Genomic DNA, 15,257 nt, shown 5'->3' on the forward strand with positions numbered 1-15,257 from the left:
GGCCTCATCATTTCTACTGTCTCACACTTATTGTGTTTGTTAGAACCAAAGGGACTACCTTTATCATACAGGGTGGGCAGCCTTTTCGTTTAAGTCTGATGGCTACTGTTCTTCTCACAAGAAAATATCTGAAAATAAATCAGACGAAGACTAAATAAACATTATATTTGGCCTGCTTTTAGTTGGTGGTCAAAGCTAGAGCTTAATTTTACATACCTCCACGTGCACCGTCCGGCGCCTCTTGGAGAGAGGAGATCGTAGAATTATTGGAGTCAATCCTATTAAAGAGAAAGTTTCATAGGCTTAATCCATAGCGTTTTTGGGGGAAGTGCCGCTACTGTAATTCAGGCAGGAGTGTTATCATACCTTAATAATGTGTCATGCTGCGCATGGGGCGCGTGAAAATGAATCCAGCGCTTTGGACAACCTGTCGAGAACGGGACACTCAGACACCGTTCTCTTGATAAATATATATATACAACTGACCTCATTAATCTAATTGCCAAAAGGGGATAGCGTGGCCCGCGTACCTGTAACTCTGTTAGGTGCGCTGTCTCTCTCTGTCTGTTTACTTCAAAAGGTCAGCTCAGCTGGATCCCGCAACTCGGTTCGTGAACTGTTTAGTACTGCGAGGCAAAAATAGGGGGCTAGCATTAGTGGGACATGTCGTGCACGCCATATTTAATCGGCGGGTCGCGGTATGTTAACTGACGTGATAGCGCGTTCTCCTACCTTGATGTACACATCCCTAGGCTCCAGGCTCTGAATGACTGTTCTTACGCCGGGCGGCGGCCATCTATGCCTGATTTATCAAAGAGCCTCGCTCTAGATTACATTCAAAGGAATTGTGGGACATGTAGTTTCCCCCATTAATGTGGAAAATCGTGTCCTGGACACGGGGTTCAAATTTTGCTCATGAGTGATTAACGATGTAATTCAAATTAGGTCAGAGGCAGGTTTAGGTTGCTGAATTTGCATTAATCGGCACATAGACTTCCCAACATATTGTGGCCAATTATTTGTATTTTCTGGGTTAAGTGATTGTCGAATGTCGCCATGCCAATAGCTCCAGCGTTTACAGTCTGGACAATTCAGTCATGCTATTCAGGCCTGTCAGGGTACTGTTAAATTTGAGGATAAGATAAGCCTCTTTTTTCAACAACAACTTGTCGACATCTGCAGGACGCTGTGAAGTCCCCATCGTGAAAAGGACTGACCACTCAAAGTCATTTTCCGAATAAGACATTCCTACAAAGTGCTCCACCATCGGGGCAGTGAGCACTTTATTTTTGATCCGTGACCTGTGTTGGCTGATGCGTAGATTCACTTGTTGACTCGTTTTCCCAATGTAGATCTTTTTACATAGGCAAATGATTACATAAACTACGTTCTTCGTCCTGCAATTCGAGTAGCCAGAGTGCTTCCACTTAATGCCTTGATGGTCGAATTCATTTCCCTCGATAGTGTTTGGACATGCGACACAATTGCCGCATCTGTGGTGTCCATCAATCGGCTTCATATTCCATATTGCAAGGAGGTCATGCTTAGGTTTTGACTGAGGTAAATTTGCCCTCACTATTTGCTGTCCGATGCTTTTGTTTTTCTTATATGCAAACATGGGTTGCGGGAAAGGGCATTCTAGCCCCTCTAGGAGATGCCAGTTTTTAAGTATGGTTTGTCTCATCCTGTGTGTGTCAGGACCGAAGGTAGTAACACACACAGGGCGGTCAAGTTCCCTCTTCTTCTTTGTCTGCAGTAGACATTCTCGTGGCGTAAAGCGTGCTCTTTTATAGGAGTGCTTAAGCAGTTTTTTGGGGTAACCCCTGTGGATCATCTCCTTGCAAAACGACTGGGCATGATAATCATAATCACTCACCTCCGTGCAGTTTCTGCGAATACGCAGTAGTTGTCCGTAGGGTAAATTTGCTTTTAAGTTCCTAGGGTGATGGCTTCTGTGATGCAGGATAGTATTTTTGTCCATGGACTTTTTGTAAAGTGAAGTTTTGATACAGTCATTGTGACAGGTCAATTCAACATCCAAAAAGGTCATTTTGGTGGTACTTGATTCCATGGAAAACTTGATGTCCATATGTCTCTCATTTACCCACTGGTGGAAAGCCAACAGACGAGCCTTGGTCCCCTGCCACAGGAGCCAGACATCATCTATATAGCGCCACCAGTGTACGATGTTCTCAGTGTATGGGTTGTTATTTTCAATATATCTAATTTCATACTGGGCCATGTATAGCACCGCCATTTCCGGGGCATAAGGACACCCCATGGCCGTGCCCTTTATTTGCATATAGAACCGTTCATTGAATGCAAAGTAATTCTTTTTGAGAGCTATTTCTGCCAACCTTAGAATGAAGCTCGTTGGAACCTGGTGTGGTCGCTCACGCATCTCCAGGTACAATTCAATTACTTCTAGGGCTTCCTCTTGTGGGATCTGCGTATATAAGGATGTCACATCCATGGTGACCATTATTTGTGTCAGGGGATCAAATGGAATGCCCTCCACCTTGGTGAGAAAATCGGAGGTGTCCCTCAAATAAGATTTAACATTTCTAAGAAATGGCTTCAAAAAGAAATCCACGTACTTTGCAATTGGCTCCAGGCAAGATTCCACACCAGACACAATCGGCCTCCCCGGTGGCTCGGCTAGGCTCTTGTGTATCTTGGGGAGAAGATATAGGATGGGAGTTCGTGGAAATTTCTTGTTCATAAAGTCAAACTCTTTCTGACCCAAGAAGCCATTATCTCTGCCCTCTACCAATACTTCCATAATCAGGCCCTGAATCTGTTTTGTTGGATCTTCAGATAGGGCACGGTACCAGGTCTGGTTGTTGACCTGTTTAAGACCTTCGGTTATATATTTATCACGTGCCCACAGTACCACTGCTCCCCCTTTATCCGCCTGCTTGATGACGAGAGAGGGGTCATTTTTCAGGCTCTGTATTGCTTCCCACTGCTCTTTGCCTATATTGTGTGGGACATATTTATTGATACTCTCCATTTTATTAATGGATGAAAGGACAATCTGTTCGAATGCCTGGATCTGTTTAGGGATATTTTGGTAGGGGACGAATTGGGATTTATTTCTAAGTCCCGTTACTTCGTTGTCAATGGGTGCTGGTTGATTGAAGAAAAATGCTTTGAGCCTTAATTTCCTACAAAACTCCAACATCTCGATTTTGAGTTTGGTGAAATCGGTTTTCCTTGTTGGGACGAATTTGAGTCCAAGATTTAGCACGGATTCCTCATGTTGAGTAAGTACCCGCTCTGTCAAGTTCACAACCACACTAGGTCTTTTTATGATTTGTAAAACCTGTTCCTCGTCCGCATTTCCCATGCTGGCTTGTACCTGGATTTGGGTTGCCGGCCCCCCTCTAAAAAAGAGACCTGTTTTCTGGAATTGTTTCCCCTTGTGTCTGAATCAGAAGACCCTGATGAAGAGGTCTCTGAAAAGGTAGTGAATCGATTACGCGATCTACCCTGGTAATTGTACAGCGCCCTACGAGAGTCCGCCAAGGTGTAGTAGTCCTCTTTAAGAAAGGGGTACACCTGTTCAATTTTGAATGCTTTGGTGTCTCGATCGTACTTAATGGTTTTGTTATTGATGGTGATATCTTTAAAGACCAATATGTCTTTTTCGATCTTTTCTAAAAGAGCTTTGGCATCTGTAACTGCTGGGTTACTGGCAATGGCTTTTGTCAATTCCTCGATCTCCTCGATCTCTTTGAGACACAGGCGCTGCGCTGTTTCTATGGTATGGACCATAAGATCGCGGCTGCACTTAGTGTTAATAAAGCTGAAGCCTTTTTTATATTCTTCGTCTTCAATAAAAATGACCGGAGTGTTCTTAACTTGAAGTCCCCAAGGAATTGTTCCCCCTTTCAAATGTCGGAGGAGGAAGTGCCCATGGAGTTCAGTTCTCACATGTTTCTTACACAGTCGTATTAACTTCTCTTACTCATTTTGTTGTTTAGCAGTAGTGCTTAAGGTGATTGAAGCAAAAGGTGATGAGGCAATAAGAGATTGAATGTGATCTTCACTAAAAGAAAGCGTATCTTTTTCTGCCATACTATTTGAAGGACTACGGTCCTTCGTCATACACAGATGACAACTTTCTGTCCCTAATGACTCTCGCGGGTGGGTACCCGCTCAAAACGTGACAAACAAACGGAGTTAGGTCCAAAAGTGGGACTGAGGGGGGGCTGGGCCATTCTATATCAGTATACAACACAAATCTGCCCGACCACCTCGTTTCTTGATAGTATAATCTTTATGAACAAGACCAGATAACTATTAATCAAACCTAGTCAGGTACTTTTATTTATACCCATCAATCATGAAATTAATTTTTTAGAAAGTGCATGTTTTTAGGCAAAAAGAAGATATGTACAGTTCCAACATTACAATACATTACCAATACCAAACTAACAAATTTTAAACAAAAACATTTAGTAAAAATACATCCATATAAACAAATGACATTCACAAAAACTAATCACATTTCAAATAAACAGACAACAAAGCAGAATTGAATCACTAGAGTGAAAAAATATAAATTTTCTATTTTACAATATCAATGGATGGAAGCGTGACTCTTGTTAAAGTGCCGACGCGTTTCGGGTTCGAGTAGGAAGTTGTCGAACCCTCATCAGGGCTTTGTTACTCTCTGTATAGGATGTAAACAAACAATAAAGTTTTATTGACAACCTGTTGGCCTCATCATTTCTACTGTCTCACACTTATTGTGTTTGTTAGAACCAAAGGGACTACCTTTATCATACAGGGTGGGCAGCCTTTTCGTTTAAGTCTGATGGCTACTGTTCTTCTCACAAGAAAATATCTGAAAATAAATCAGACGAAGACTAAATAAACATTATATTTGGCCTGCTTTTAGTTGGTGGTCAAAGCTAGAGCTTAATTTTACATACCTCCACGTGCACCGTCCGGCGCCTCTTGGAGAGAGGAGATCGTAGAATTATTGGAGTCAATCCTATTAAAGAGTAAGTTTCATAGGCTTAATCCATAGCGTTTTTGGGGGAAGTGCCGCTACTCTAATTCAGGCAGGAGTGTTATCATACCTTAATAATGTGTCATGCTGCGCATGGGGCGCGTGAAAATGAATCCAGCGCTTTGGACAAGCTGTCGAGAACTGGACACTCATTAGACACCGTTCTCTTGATAAATATATATATACAACTGACCTCATTAATCTAATTGCCAAAAGGGGATAGCGTGGCCCGCGTACCTGTAACTCTGTTAGGTGTGCTGTCTCTCTCTCTCTGTTTACTTCAAAAGGTCAGCTCAGCTGGATCCCGCAACTCGGTTCGTGAACTGTTTAGTACTGCGAGGCAAAAATAGGGGGCTAGCATTAGTGGGACATGTCGTGCACGCCATATTTAATCGGCGGGTCGCGGTATGTTAACCGACGTGATAGCGCGTTCTCCTACCTTGATGTACACATCCCTCGGCTCCAGGCTCTGAATGACTGTTCTCACGCCGGGCGGCGGCCATCTATGCCTGATTTATCAAAGAGCCTCGCTCTAGATTACATTCAAAGGAATTGTGGGACATGTAGTTTCCCCCATTAATGTGGAAAATCGTGTCCTGGACACTGGGTTCAAATTTTGCTCATGAGTGATTAACGATGTAATTCAAATTAGGTCAGAGGCAGGTTTAGGTTGCTGAATTTGCATTAATCGGCACATAGACTTCCCAACATATTGTGGCCAATTATTTGTATTTTCTGGGTTAAGTGATTGTCGAATGTCGCCATGCCAATAGCTCCAGCGTTTACAGTCTGGACAATTCAGTAATGCTATTCAGGCCTGTCAGGGTACTGTTAAATTTGAGGATAAGATAAGCCTCTTTTTTCAACAACAACTTGTCGACATCTGCAGGACGCTGTGAAGTCCCCATCGTGAAAAGGACTGACCACTCAAAGTCATTTTCCGAATGAGACATTCCTACAAAGTGCTCCACCATCGGGGCAGTGAGCACTTTATTTTTGATCCGTGACCTGTGTTGGCTGATGCGTAGATTCACTTGTTGACTCGTTTTCCCAATGTAGATCTTTTTACATGGGCAAATGATTACATAAACTACGTTCTTCGTCCTGCAATTCGAGTAGCCAGAGTGCTTCCACTTAATGCCTTGATGGTCGAATTCATTTCCCTCGATAGTGTTTGGACATGCGACACAATTGCCGCATCTGTGGTGTCCATCAATCGGCTTCATATTCCATATTGCAAGGAGGTCATGCTTAGGTTTTGACTGAGGTAAATTTGCCCTCACTATTTGCTGTCCGATGCTTTTGTTTTTCTTATATGCAAACATGGGTTGCGGGAAAGAGCATTCTAGCCCCTCTAGGAGATGCCAGTTTTTAAGTATGGTTTGTCTCATCCTGTGTGTGTCAGGACCGAAGGTAGTAACACACACAGGGCGGTCAAGTTCCCTCTTCTTCTTTGTCTGCAGTAGACATTCTCGTGGCGTAAAGCGTGCTCTTTTATAGGAGTGCTTAAGCAGTTTTTTGGGGTAACCCCTGTGGATCATCTCCTTGCAAAACGACTGGGCATGATAATCATAATCACTCACCTCCGTGCAGTTTCTGCGAATACGCAGTAGTTGTCCGTAGGGTAAATTTGCTTTTAAGTTCCTAGGGTGATGGCTTCTGTGATGCAGGATAGTATTTTTGTCCATGGACTTTTTGTAAAGTGAAGTTTTGATACAGTCATTGTGACAGGTCAATTCAACATCCAAAAAGGTCATTTTGGTGGTACTTGATTCCATGGAAAACTTGATGTCCATATGTCTCTCATTTACCCACTGGTGGAAAGCCAACAGACGAGCCTTGGTCCCCTGCCACAGGAGCCAGACATCATCTATATAGCGCCACCAGTGTACGATGTTCTCAGTGTATGGGTTGTTATTTTCAATATATCTAATTTCATACTGGGCCATGTATAGCACCGCCATTTCCGGGGCATAAGGACACCCCATGGCCGTGCCCTTTATTTGCATATAGAACCGTTCATTGAATGCAAAGTAATTCTTTTTGAGAGCTATTTCTGCCAACCTTAGAATGAAGCTCGTTGGAACCTGGTGTGGTCGCTCACGCATCTCCAGGTACAATTCAATTACTTCTAGGGCTTCCTCTTGTGGGATCTGCGTATATAAGGATGTCACATCCATGGTGACCATTATTTGTGTCAGGGGATCAAATGGAATGCCCTCCACCTTGGTGAGAAAATCGGAGGTGTCCCTCAAATAAGATTTAACATTTCTAAGAAATGGCTTCAAAAAGAAATCCACGTACTTTGCAATTGGCTCCAGGCAAGATTCCACACCAGACACAATCGGCCTCCCCGGTGGCTCGGCTAGGCTCTTGTGTATCTTGGGGAGAAGATATAGGATGGGAGTTCGTGGAAATTTCTTGTTCATAAAGTCAAACTCTTTCTGACCCAAGAAGCCATTATCTCTGCCCTCTACCAATACTTCCATAATCAGGCCCTGAATCTGTTTTGTTGGATCTTCAGATAGGGCACGGTACCAGGTCTGGTTGTTGACCTGTTTAAGACCTTCGGTTATATATTTATCACGTGCCCACAGTACCACTGCTCCCCCTTTATCCGCCTGCTTGATGACGAGAGAGGGGTCATTTTTCAGGCTCTGTATTGCTTCCCACTGCTCTTTGCCTATATTGTGTGGGACATATTTATTGATACTCTCCATTTTATTAATGGATGAAAGGACAATCTGTTCGAATGCCTGGATCTGTTTAGGGATATTTTGGTAGGGGACGAATTGGGATTTATTTCTAAGTCCCGTTACTTCGTTGTCAATGGGTGCTGGTTGATTGAAGAAAAATGCTTTGAGCCTTAATTTCCTACAAAACTCCAACATCTCGATTTTGAGTTTGGTGAAATCGGTTTTCCTTGTTGGGACGAATTTGAGTCCAAGATTTAGCACGGATTCCTCATGTTGAGTAAGTACCCGCTCTGTCAAGTTCACAACCACACTAGGTCTTTTTATGATTTGTAAAACCTGTTCCTCGTCCGCATTTCCCATGCTGGCTTGTACCTGGATTTGGGTTGCCGGCCCCCCTCTAAAAAAGAGACCTGTTTTCTGGAATTGTTTCCCCTTGTGTCTGAATCAGAAGACCCTGATGAAGAGGTCTCTGAAAAGGTAGTGAATCGATTACGCGATCTACCCTGGTAATTGTACAGCGCCCTACGAGAGTCCGCCAAGGTGTAGTAGTCCTCTTTAAGAAAGGGGTACACCTGTTCAATTTTGAATGCTTTGGTGTCTCGATCGTACTTAATGGTTTTGTTATTGATGGTGATATCTTTAAAGACCAATATGTCTTTTTCGATCTTTTCTAAAAGAGCTTTGGCATCTGTAACTGCTGGGTTACTGGCAATGGCTTTTGTCAATTCCTCGATCTCCTCGATCTCTTTGAGACACAGGCGCTGCGCTGTTTCTATGGTATGGACCATAAGATCGCGGCTGCACTTAGTGTTAATAAAGCTGAAGCCTTTTTTATATTCTTCGTCTTCAATAAAAATGACCGGAGTGTTCTTAACTTGAAGTCCCCAAGGAATTGTTCCCCCTTTCAAATGTCGGAGGAGGAAGTGCCCATGGAGTTCAGTTCTCACATGTTTCTTACACAGTCGTATTAACTTCTCTTACTCATTTTGTTGTTTAGCAGTAGTGCTTAAGGTGATTGAAGCAAAAGGTGATGAGGCAATAAGAGATTGAATGTGATCTTCACTAAAAGAAAGCGTATCTTTTTCTGCCATACTATTTGAAGGACTACGGTCCTTCGTCATACACAGATGACAACTTTCTGTCCCTAATGACTCTCGCGGGTGGGTACCCGCTCAAAACGTGACAAACAAACGGAGTTAGGTCCAAAAGTGGGACTGAGGGGGGGCTGGGCCATTCTATATCAGTATACAACACAAATCTGCCCGACCACCTCGTTTCTTGATAGTATAATCTTTATGAACAAGACCAGATAACTATTAATCAAACCTAGTCAGGTACTTTTATTTATACCCATCAATCATGAAATTAATTTTTTAGAAAGTGCATGTTTTTAGGCAAAAAGAAGATATGTACAGTTCCAACATTACAATACATTACCAATACCAAACTAACAAATTTTAAACAAAAACATTTAGTAAAAATACATCCATATAAACAAATGACATTCACAAAAACTAATCACATTTCAAATAAACAGACAACAAAGCAGAATTGAATCACTAGAGTGAAAAAATATAAATTTTCTATTTTACAATATCAATGGATGGAAGCGTGACTCTTGTTAAAGTGCCGACGCGTTTCGGGTTCGAGTAGGAAGTTGTCGAACCCTCATCAGGGCTTTGTTACTCTCTGTATAGGATGTAAACAAACAATAAAGTTTTATTGACAACCTGTTGGCCTCATCATTTCTACTGTCTCACACTTATTGTGTTTGTTAGAACCAAAGGGACTACCTTTATCATACAGGGTGGGCAGCCTTTTCGTTTAAGTCTGATGGCTACTGTTCTTCTCACAAGAAAATATCTGAAAATAAATCAGACGAAGACTAAATAAACATTATATTTGGCCTGCTTTTAGTTGGTGGTCAAAGCTAGAGCTTAATTTTACATACCTCCACGTGCACCGTCCGGCGCCTCTTGGAGAGAGGAGATCGTAGAATTATTGGAGTCAATCCTATTAAAGAGAAAGTTTCATAGGCTTAATCCATAGCGTTTTTGGGGGAAGTGCCGCTACTCTAATTCAGGCAGGAGTGTTATCATACCTTAATAATGTGTCATGCTGCGCATGGGGCGCGTGAAAATGAATCCAGCGCTTTGGACAAGCTGTCGAGAACTGGACACTCATTAGACACCGTTCTCTTGATAAATATATATATACAACTGACCTCATTAATCTAATTGCCAAAAGGGGATAGCGTGGCCCGCGTACCTGTAACTCTGTTAGGTGTGCTGTCTCTCTCTCTCTGTTTACTTCAAAAGGTCAGCTCAGCTGGATCCCGCAACTCGGTTCGTGAACTGTTTAGTACTGCGAGGCAAAAATAGGGGGCTAGCATTAGTGGGACATGTCGTGCACGCCATATTTAATCGGCGGGTCGCGGTATGTTAACCGACGTGATAGCGCGTTCTCCTACCTTGATGTACACATCCCTCGGCTCCAGGCTCTGAATGACTGTTCTCACGCCGGGCGGCGGCCATCTATGCCTGATTTATCAAAGAGCCTCGCTCTAGATTACATTCAAAGGAATTGTGGGACATGTAGTTTCCCCCATTAATGTGGAAAATCGTGTCCTGGACACTGGGTTCAAATTTTGCTCATGAGTGATTAACGATGTAATTCAAATTAGGTCAGAGGCAGGTTTAGGTTGCTGAATTTGCATTAATCGGCACATAGACTTCCCAACATATTGTGGCCAATTATTTGTATTTTCTGGGTTAAGTGATTGTCGAATGTCGCCATGCCAATAGCTCCAGCGTTTACAGTCTGGACAATTCAGTCATGCTATTCAGGCCTGTCAGGGTACTGTTAAATTTGAGGATAAGATAAGCCTCTTTTTTCAACAACAACTTGTCGACATCTGCAGGACGCTGTGAAGTCCCCATCGTGAAAAGGACTGACCACTCAAAGTCATTTTCCGAATGAGACATTCCTACAAAGTGCTCCACCATCGGGGCAGTGAGCACTTTATTTTTGATCCGTGACCTGTGTTGGCTGATGCGTAGATTCACTTGTTGACTCGTTTTCCCAATGTAGATCTTTTTACATGGGCAAATGATTACATAAACTACGTTCTTCGTCCTGCAATTCGAGTAGCCAGAGTGCTTCCACTTAATGCCTTGATGGTCGAATTCATTTCCCTCGATAGTGTTTGGACATGCGACACAATTGCCGCATCTGTGGTGTCCATCAATCGGCTTCATATTCCATATTGCAAGGAGGTCATGCTTAGGTTTTGACTGAGGTAAATTTGCCCTCACTATTTGCTGTCCGATGCTTTTGTTTTTCTTATATGCAAACATGGGTTGCGGGAAAGAGCATTCTAGCCCCTCTAGGAGATGCCAGTTTTTAAGTATGGTTTGTCTCATCCTGTGTGTGTCAGGACCGAAGGTAGTAACACACACAGGGCGGTCAAGTTCCCTCTTCTTCTTTGTCTGCAGTAGACATTCTCGTGGCGTAAAGCGTGCTCTTTTATAGGAGTGCTTAAGCAGTTTTTTGGGGTAACCCCTGTGGATCATCTCCTTGCAAAACGACTGGGCATGATAATCATAATCACTCACCTCCGTGCAGTTTCTGCGAATACGCAGTAGTTGTCCGTAGGGTAAATTTGCTTTTAAGTTCCTAGGGTGATGGCTTCTGTGATGCAGGATAGTATTTTTGTCCATGGACTTTTTGTAAAGTGAAGTTTTGATACAGTCATTGTGACAGGTCAATTCAACATCCAAAAAGGTCATTTTGGTGGTACTTGATTCCATGGAAAACTTGATGTCCATATGTCTCTCATTTACCCACTGGTGGAAAGCCAACAGACGAGCCTTGGTCCCCTGCCACAGGAGCCAGACATCATCTATATAGCGCCACCAGTGTACGATGTTCTCAGTGTATGGGTTGTTATTTTCAATATATCTAATTTCATACTGGGCCATGTATAGCACCGCCATTTCCGGGGCATAAGGACACCCCATGGCCGTGCCCTTTATTTGCATATAGAACCGTTCATTGAATGCAAAGTAATTCTTTTTGAGAGCTATTTCTGCCAACCTTAGAATGAAGCTCGTTGGAACCTGGTGTGGTCGCTCACGCATCTCCAGGTACAATTCAATTACTTCTAGGGCTTCCTCTTGTGGGATCTGCGTATATAAGGATGTCACATCCATGGTGACCATTATTTGTGTCAGGGGATCAAATGGAATGCCCTCCACCTTGGTGAGAAAATCGGAGGTGTCCCTCAAATAAGATTTAACATTTCTAAGAAATGGCTTCAAAAAGAAATCCACGTACTTTGCAATTGGCTCCAGGCAAGATTCCACACCAGACACAATCGGCCTCCCCGGTGGCTCGGCTAGGCTCTTGTGTATCTTGGGGAGAAGATATAGGATGGGAGTTCGTGGAAATTTCTTGTTCATAAAGTCAAACTCTTTCTGACCCAAGAAGCCATTATCTCTGCCCTCTACCAATACTTCCATAATCAGGCCCTGAATCTGTTTTGTTGGATCTTCAGATAGGGCACGGTACCAGGTCTGGTTGTTGACCTGTTTAAGACCTTCGGTTATATATTTATCACGTGCCCACAGTACCACTGCTCCCCCTTTATCCGCCTGCTTGATGACGAGAGAGGGGTCATTTTTCAGGCTCTGTATTGCTTCCCACTGCTCTTTGCCTATATTGTGTGGGACATATTTATTGATACTCTCCATTTTATTAATGGATGAAAGGACAATCTGTTCGAATGCCTGGATCTGTTTAGGGATATTTTGGTAGGGGACGAATTGGGATTTATTTCTAAGTCCCGTTACTTCGTTGTCAATGGGTGCTGGTTGATTGAAGAAAAATGCTTTGAGCCTTAATTTCCTACAAAACTCCAACATCTCGATTTTGAGTTTGGTGAAATCGGTTTTCCTTGTTGGGACGAATTTGAGTCCAAGATTTAGCACGGATTCCTCATGTTGAGTAAGTACCCGCTCTGTCAAGTTCACAACCACACTAGGTCTTTTTATGATTTGTAAAACCTGTTCCTCGTCCGCATTTCCCATGCTGGCTTGTACCTGGATTTGGGTTGCCGGCCCCCCTCTAAAAAAGAGACCTGTTTTCTGGAATTGTTTCCCCTTGTGTCTGAATCAGAAGACCCTGATGAAGAGGTCTCTGAAAAGGTAGTGAATCGATTACGCGATCTACCCTGGTAATTGTACAGCGCCCTACGAGAGTCCGCCAAGGTGTAGTAGTCCTCTTTAAGAAAGGGGTACACCTGTTCAATTTTGAATGCTTTGGTGTCTCGATCGTACTTAATGGTTTTGTTATTGATGGTGATATCTTTAAAGACCAATATGTCTTTTTCGATCTTTTCTAAAAGAGCTTTGGCATCTGTAACTGCTGGGTTACTGGCAATGGCTTTTGTCAATTCCTCGATCTCCTCGATCTCTTTGAGACACAGGCGCTGCGCTGTTTCTATGGTATGGACCATAAGATCGCGGCTGCACTTAGTGTTAATAAAGCTGAAGCCTTTTTTATATTCTTCGTCTTCAATAAAAATGACCGGAGTGTTCTTAACTTGAAGTCCCCAAGGAATTGTTCCCCCTTTCAAATGTCGGAGGAGGAAGTGCCCATGGAGTTCAGTTCTCACATGTTTCTTACACAGTCGTATTAACTTCTCTTACTCATTTTGTTGTTTAGCAGTAGTGCTTAAGGTGATTGAAGCAAAAGGTGATGAGGCAATAAGAGATTGAATGTGATCTTCACTAAAAGAAAGCGTATCTTTTTCTGCCATACTATTTGAAGGACTACGGTCCTTCGTCATACACAGATGACAACTTTCTGTCCCTAATGACTCTCGCGGGTGGGTACCCGCTCAAAACGTGACAAACAAACGGAGTTAGGTCCAAAAGTGGGACTGAGGGGGGGCTGGGCCATTCTATATCAGTATACAACACAAATCTGCCCGACCACCTCGTTTCTTGATAGTATAATCTTTATGAACAAGACCAGATAACTATTAATCAAACCTAGTCAGGTACTTTTATTTATACCCATCAATCATGAAATTAATTTTTTAGAAAGTGCATGTTTTTAGGCAAAAAGAAGATATGTACAGTTCCAACATTACAATACATTACCAATACCAAACTAACAAATTTTAAACAAAAACATTTAGTAAAAATACATCCATATAAACAAATGACATTCACAAAAACTAATCACATTTCAAATAAACAGACAACAAAGCAGAATTGAATCACTAGAGTGAAAAAATATAAATTTTCTATTTTACAATATCAATGGATGGAAGCGTGACTCTTGTTAAAGTGCCGACGCGTTTCGGGTTCGAGTAGGAAGTTGTCGAACCCTCATCAGGGCTTTGTTACTCTCTGTATAGGATGTAAACAAACAATAAAGTTTTATTGACAACCTGTTGGCCTCATCATTTCTACTGTCTCACACTTATTGTGTTTGTTAGAACCAAAGGGACTACCTTTATCATACAGGGTGGGCAGCCTTTTCGTTTAAGTCTGATGGCTACTGTTCTTCTCACAAGAAAATATCTGAAAATAAATCAGACGAAGACTAAATAAACATTATATTTGGCCTGCTTTTAGTTGGTGGTCAAAGCTAGAGCTTAATTTTACATACCTCCACGTGCACCGTCCGGCGCCTCTTGGAGAGAGGAGATCGTAGAATTATTGGAGTCAATCCTATTAAAGAGAAAGTTTCATAGGCTTAATCCATAGCGTTTTTGGGGGAAGTGCCGCTACTCTAATTCAGGCAGGAGTGTTATCATACCTTAATAATGTGTCATGCTGCGCATGGGGCGCGTGAAAATGAATCCAGCGCTTTGGACAACCTGTCGAGAACTGGACACTCATTAGACACCGTTCTCTTGATAAATATATATATACAACTGACCTCATTAATCTAATTGCCAAAAGGGGATAGCGTGGCCCGCGTACCTGTAACTCTGTTAGGTGTGCTGTCTCTCTCTCTCTGTTTACTTCAAAAGGTCAGCTCAGCTGGATCCCGCAACTCGGTTCGTGAACTGTTTAGTACTGCGAGGCAAAAATAGGGGGCTAGCATTAGTGGGACATGTCGTGCACGCCATATTTAATCGGCGGGTCGCGGTATGTTAACCGACGTGATAGCGCGTTCTCCTACCTTGATGTACACATCCCTCGGCTCCAGGCTCTGAATGACTGTTCTCACGCCGGGCGGCGGCCATCTATGCCTGATTTATCAAAGAGCCTCGCTCTAGATTACATTCAAAGGAATTGTGGGACATGTAGTTTCCCCCATTAATGTGGAAAATCGTGTCCTGGACACGGGGTTCAAATTTTGCTCATGAGTGATTAACGATGTAATTCAAATTAGGTCAGAGGCAGGTTTAGGTTGCTGAATTTGCATTAATCGGCACATAGACTTCCCAACATATTGTGGCCAATTATTTGTATTTTCTGGGTTAAGTGATTGTCGAATGTCGCCATGCCAATAGCTCCAGCGTT

General features: G+C 42.8%; 4 long non-coding RNA genes across 4 annotated transcripts; all 4 read right to left on the reverse strand.

The window, feature by feature from the left end:
- LOC144768179 (uncharacterized) lies at positions 1-628 on the reverse strand. The gene is made up of 4 exons (XR_013598491.1): positions 531-628; positions 367-427; positions 217-278; positions 1-128 (listed from the first exon to the last, which is right to left on the reverse strand). It is a non-coding gene; the product is annotated as an uncharacterized LOC144768179 (long non-coding RNA).
- Positions 629-4,548: 3,920 nt separating this feature from the next.
- Positions 4,549-5,155, reverse strand: LOC144768185 (uncharacterized). Its single transcript, XR_013598493.1, has 4 exons — positions 5,091-5,155; positions 4,941-5,002; positions 4,783-4,852; positions 4,549-4,678 (listed from the first exon to the last, which is right to left on the reverse strand). It is a non-coding gene; the product is annotated as an uncharacterized LOC144768185 (long non-coding RNA).
- A 4,120-nt stretch (positions 5,156-9,275) lies between these two features.
- On the reverse strand, positions 9,276-9,882 carry LOC144768188 (uncharacterized). The gene is made up of 4 exons (XR_013598495.1): positions 9,818-9,882; positions 9,668-9,729; positions 9,510-9,579; positions 9,276-9,405 (listed from the first exon to the last, which is right to left on the reverse strand). It is a non-coding gene; the product is annotated as an uncharacterized LOC144768188 (long non-coding RNA).
- A 4,120-nt stretch (positions 9,883-14,002) lies between these two features.
- LOC144768195 (uncharacterized) lies at positions 14,003-14,809 on the reverse strand. Its single transcript, XR_013598497.1, has 5 exons — positions 14,712-14,809; positions 14,545-14,605; positions 14,395-14,456; positions 14,237-14,306; positions 14,003-14,132 (listed from the first exon to the last, which is right to left on the reverse strand). It is a non-coding gene; the product is annotated as an uncharacterized LOC144768195 (long non-coding RNA).
- Positions 14,810-15,257: the final 448 nt, after the last annotated feature.

Source organism: Lissotriton helveticus, chromosome 1_1 (genome assembly GCF_964261635.1).
Source record: "Lissotriton helveticus chromosome 1_1, aLisHel1.1, whole genome shotgun sequence".
Taxonomy (NCBI): Eukaryota; Metazoa; Chordata; class Amphibia; order Caudata; family Salamandridae; genus Lissotriton; species Lissotriton helveticus.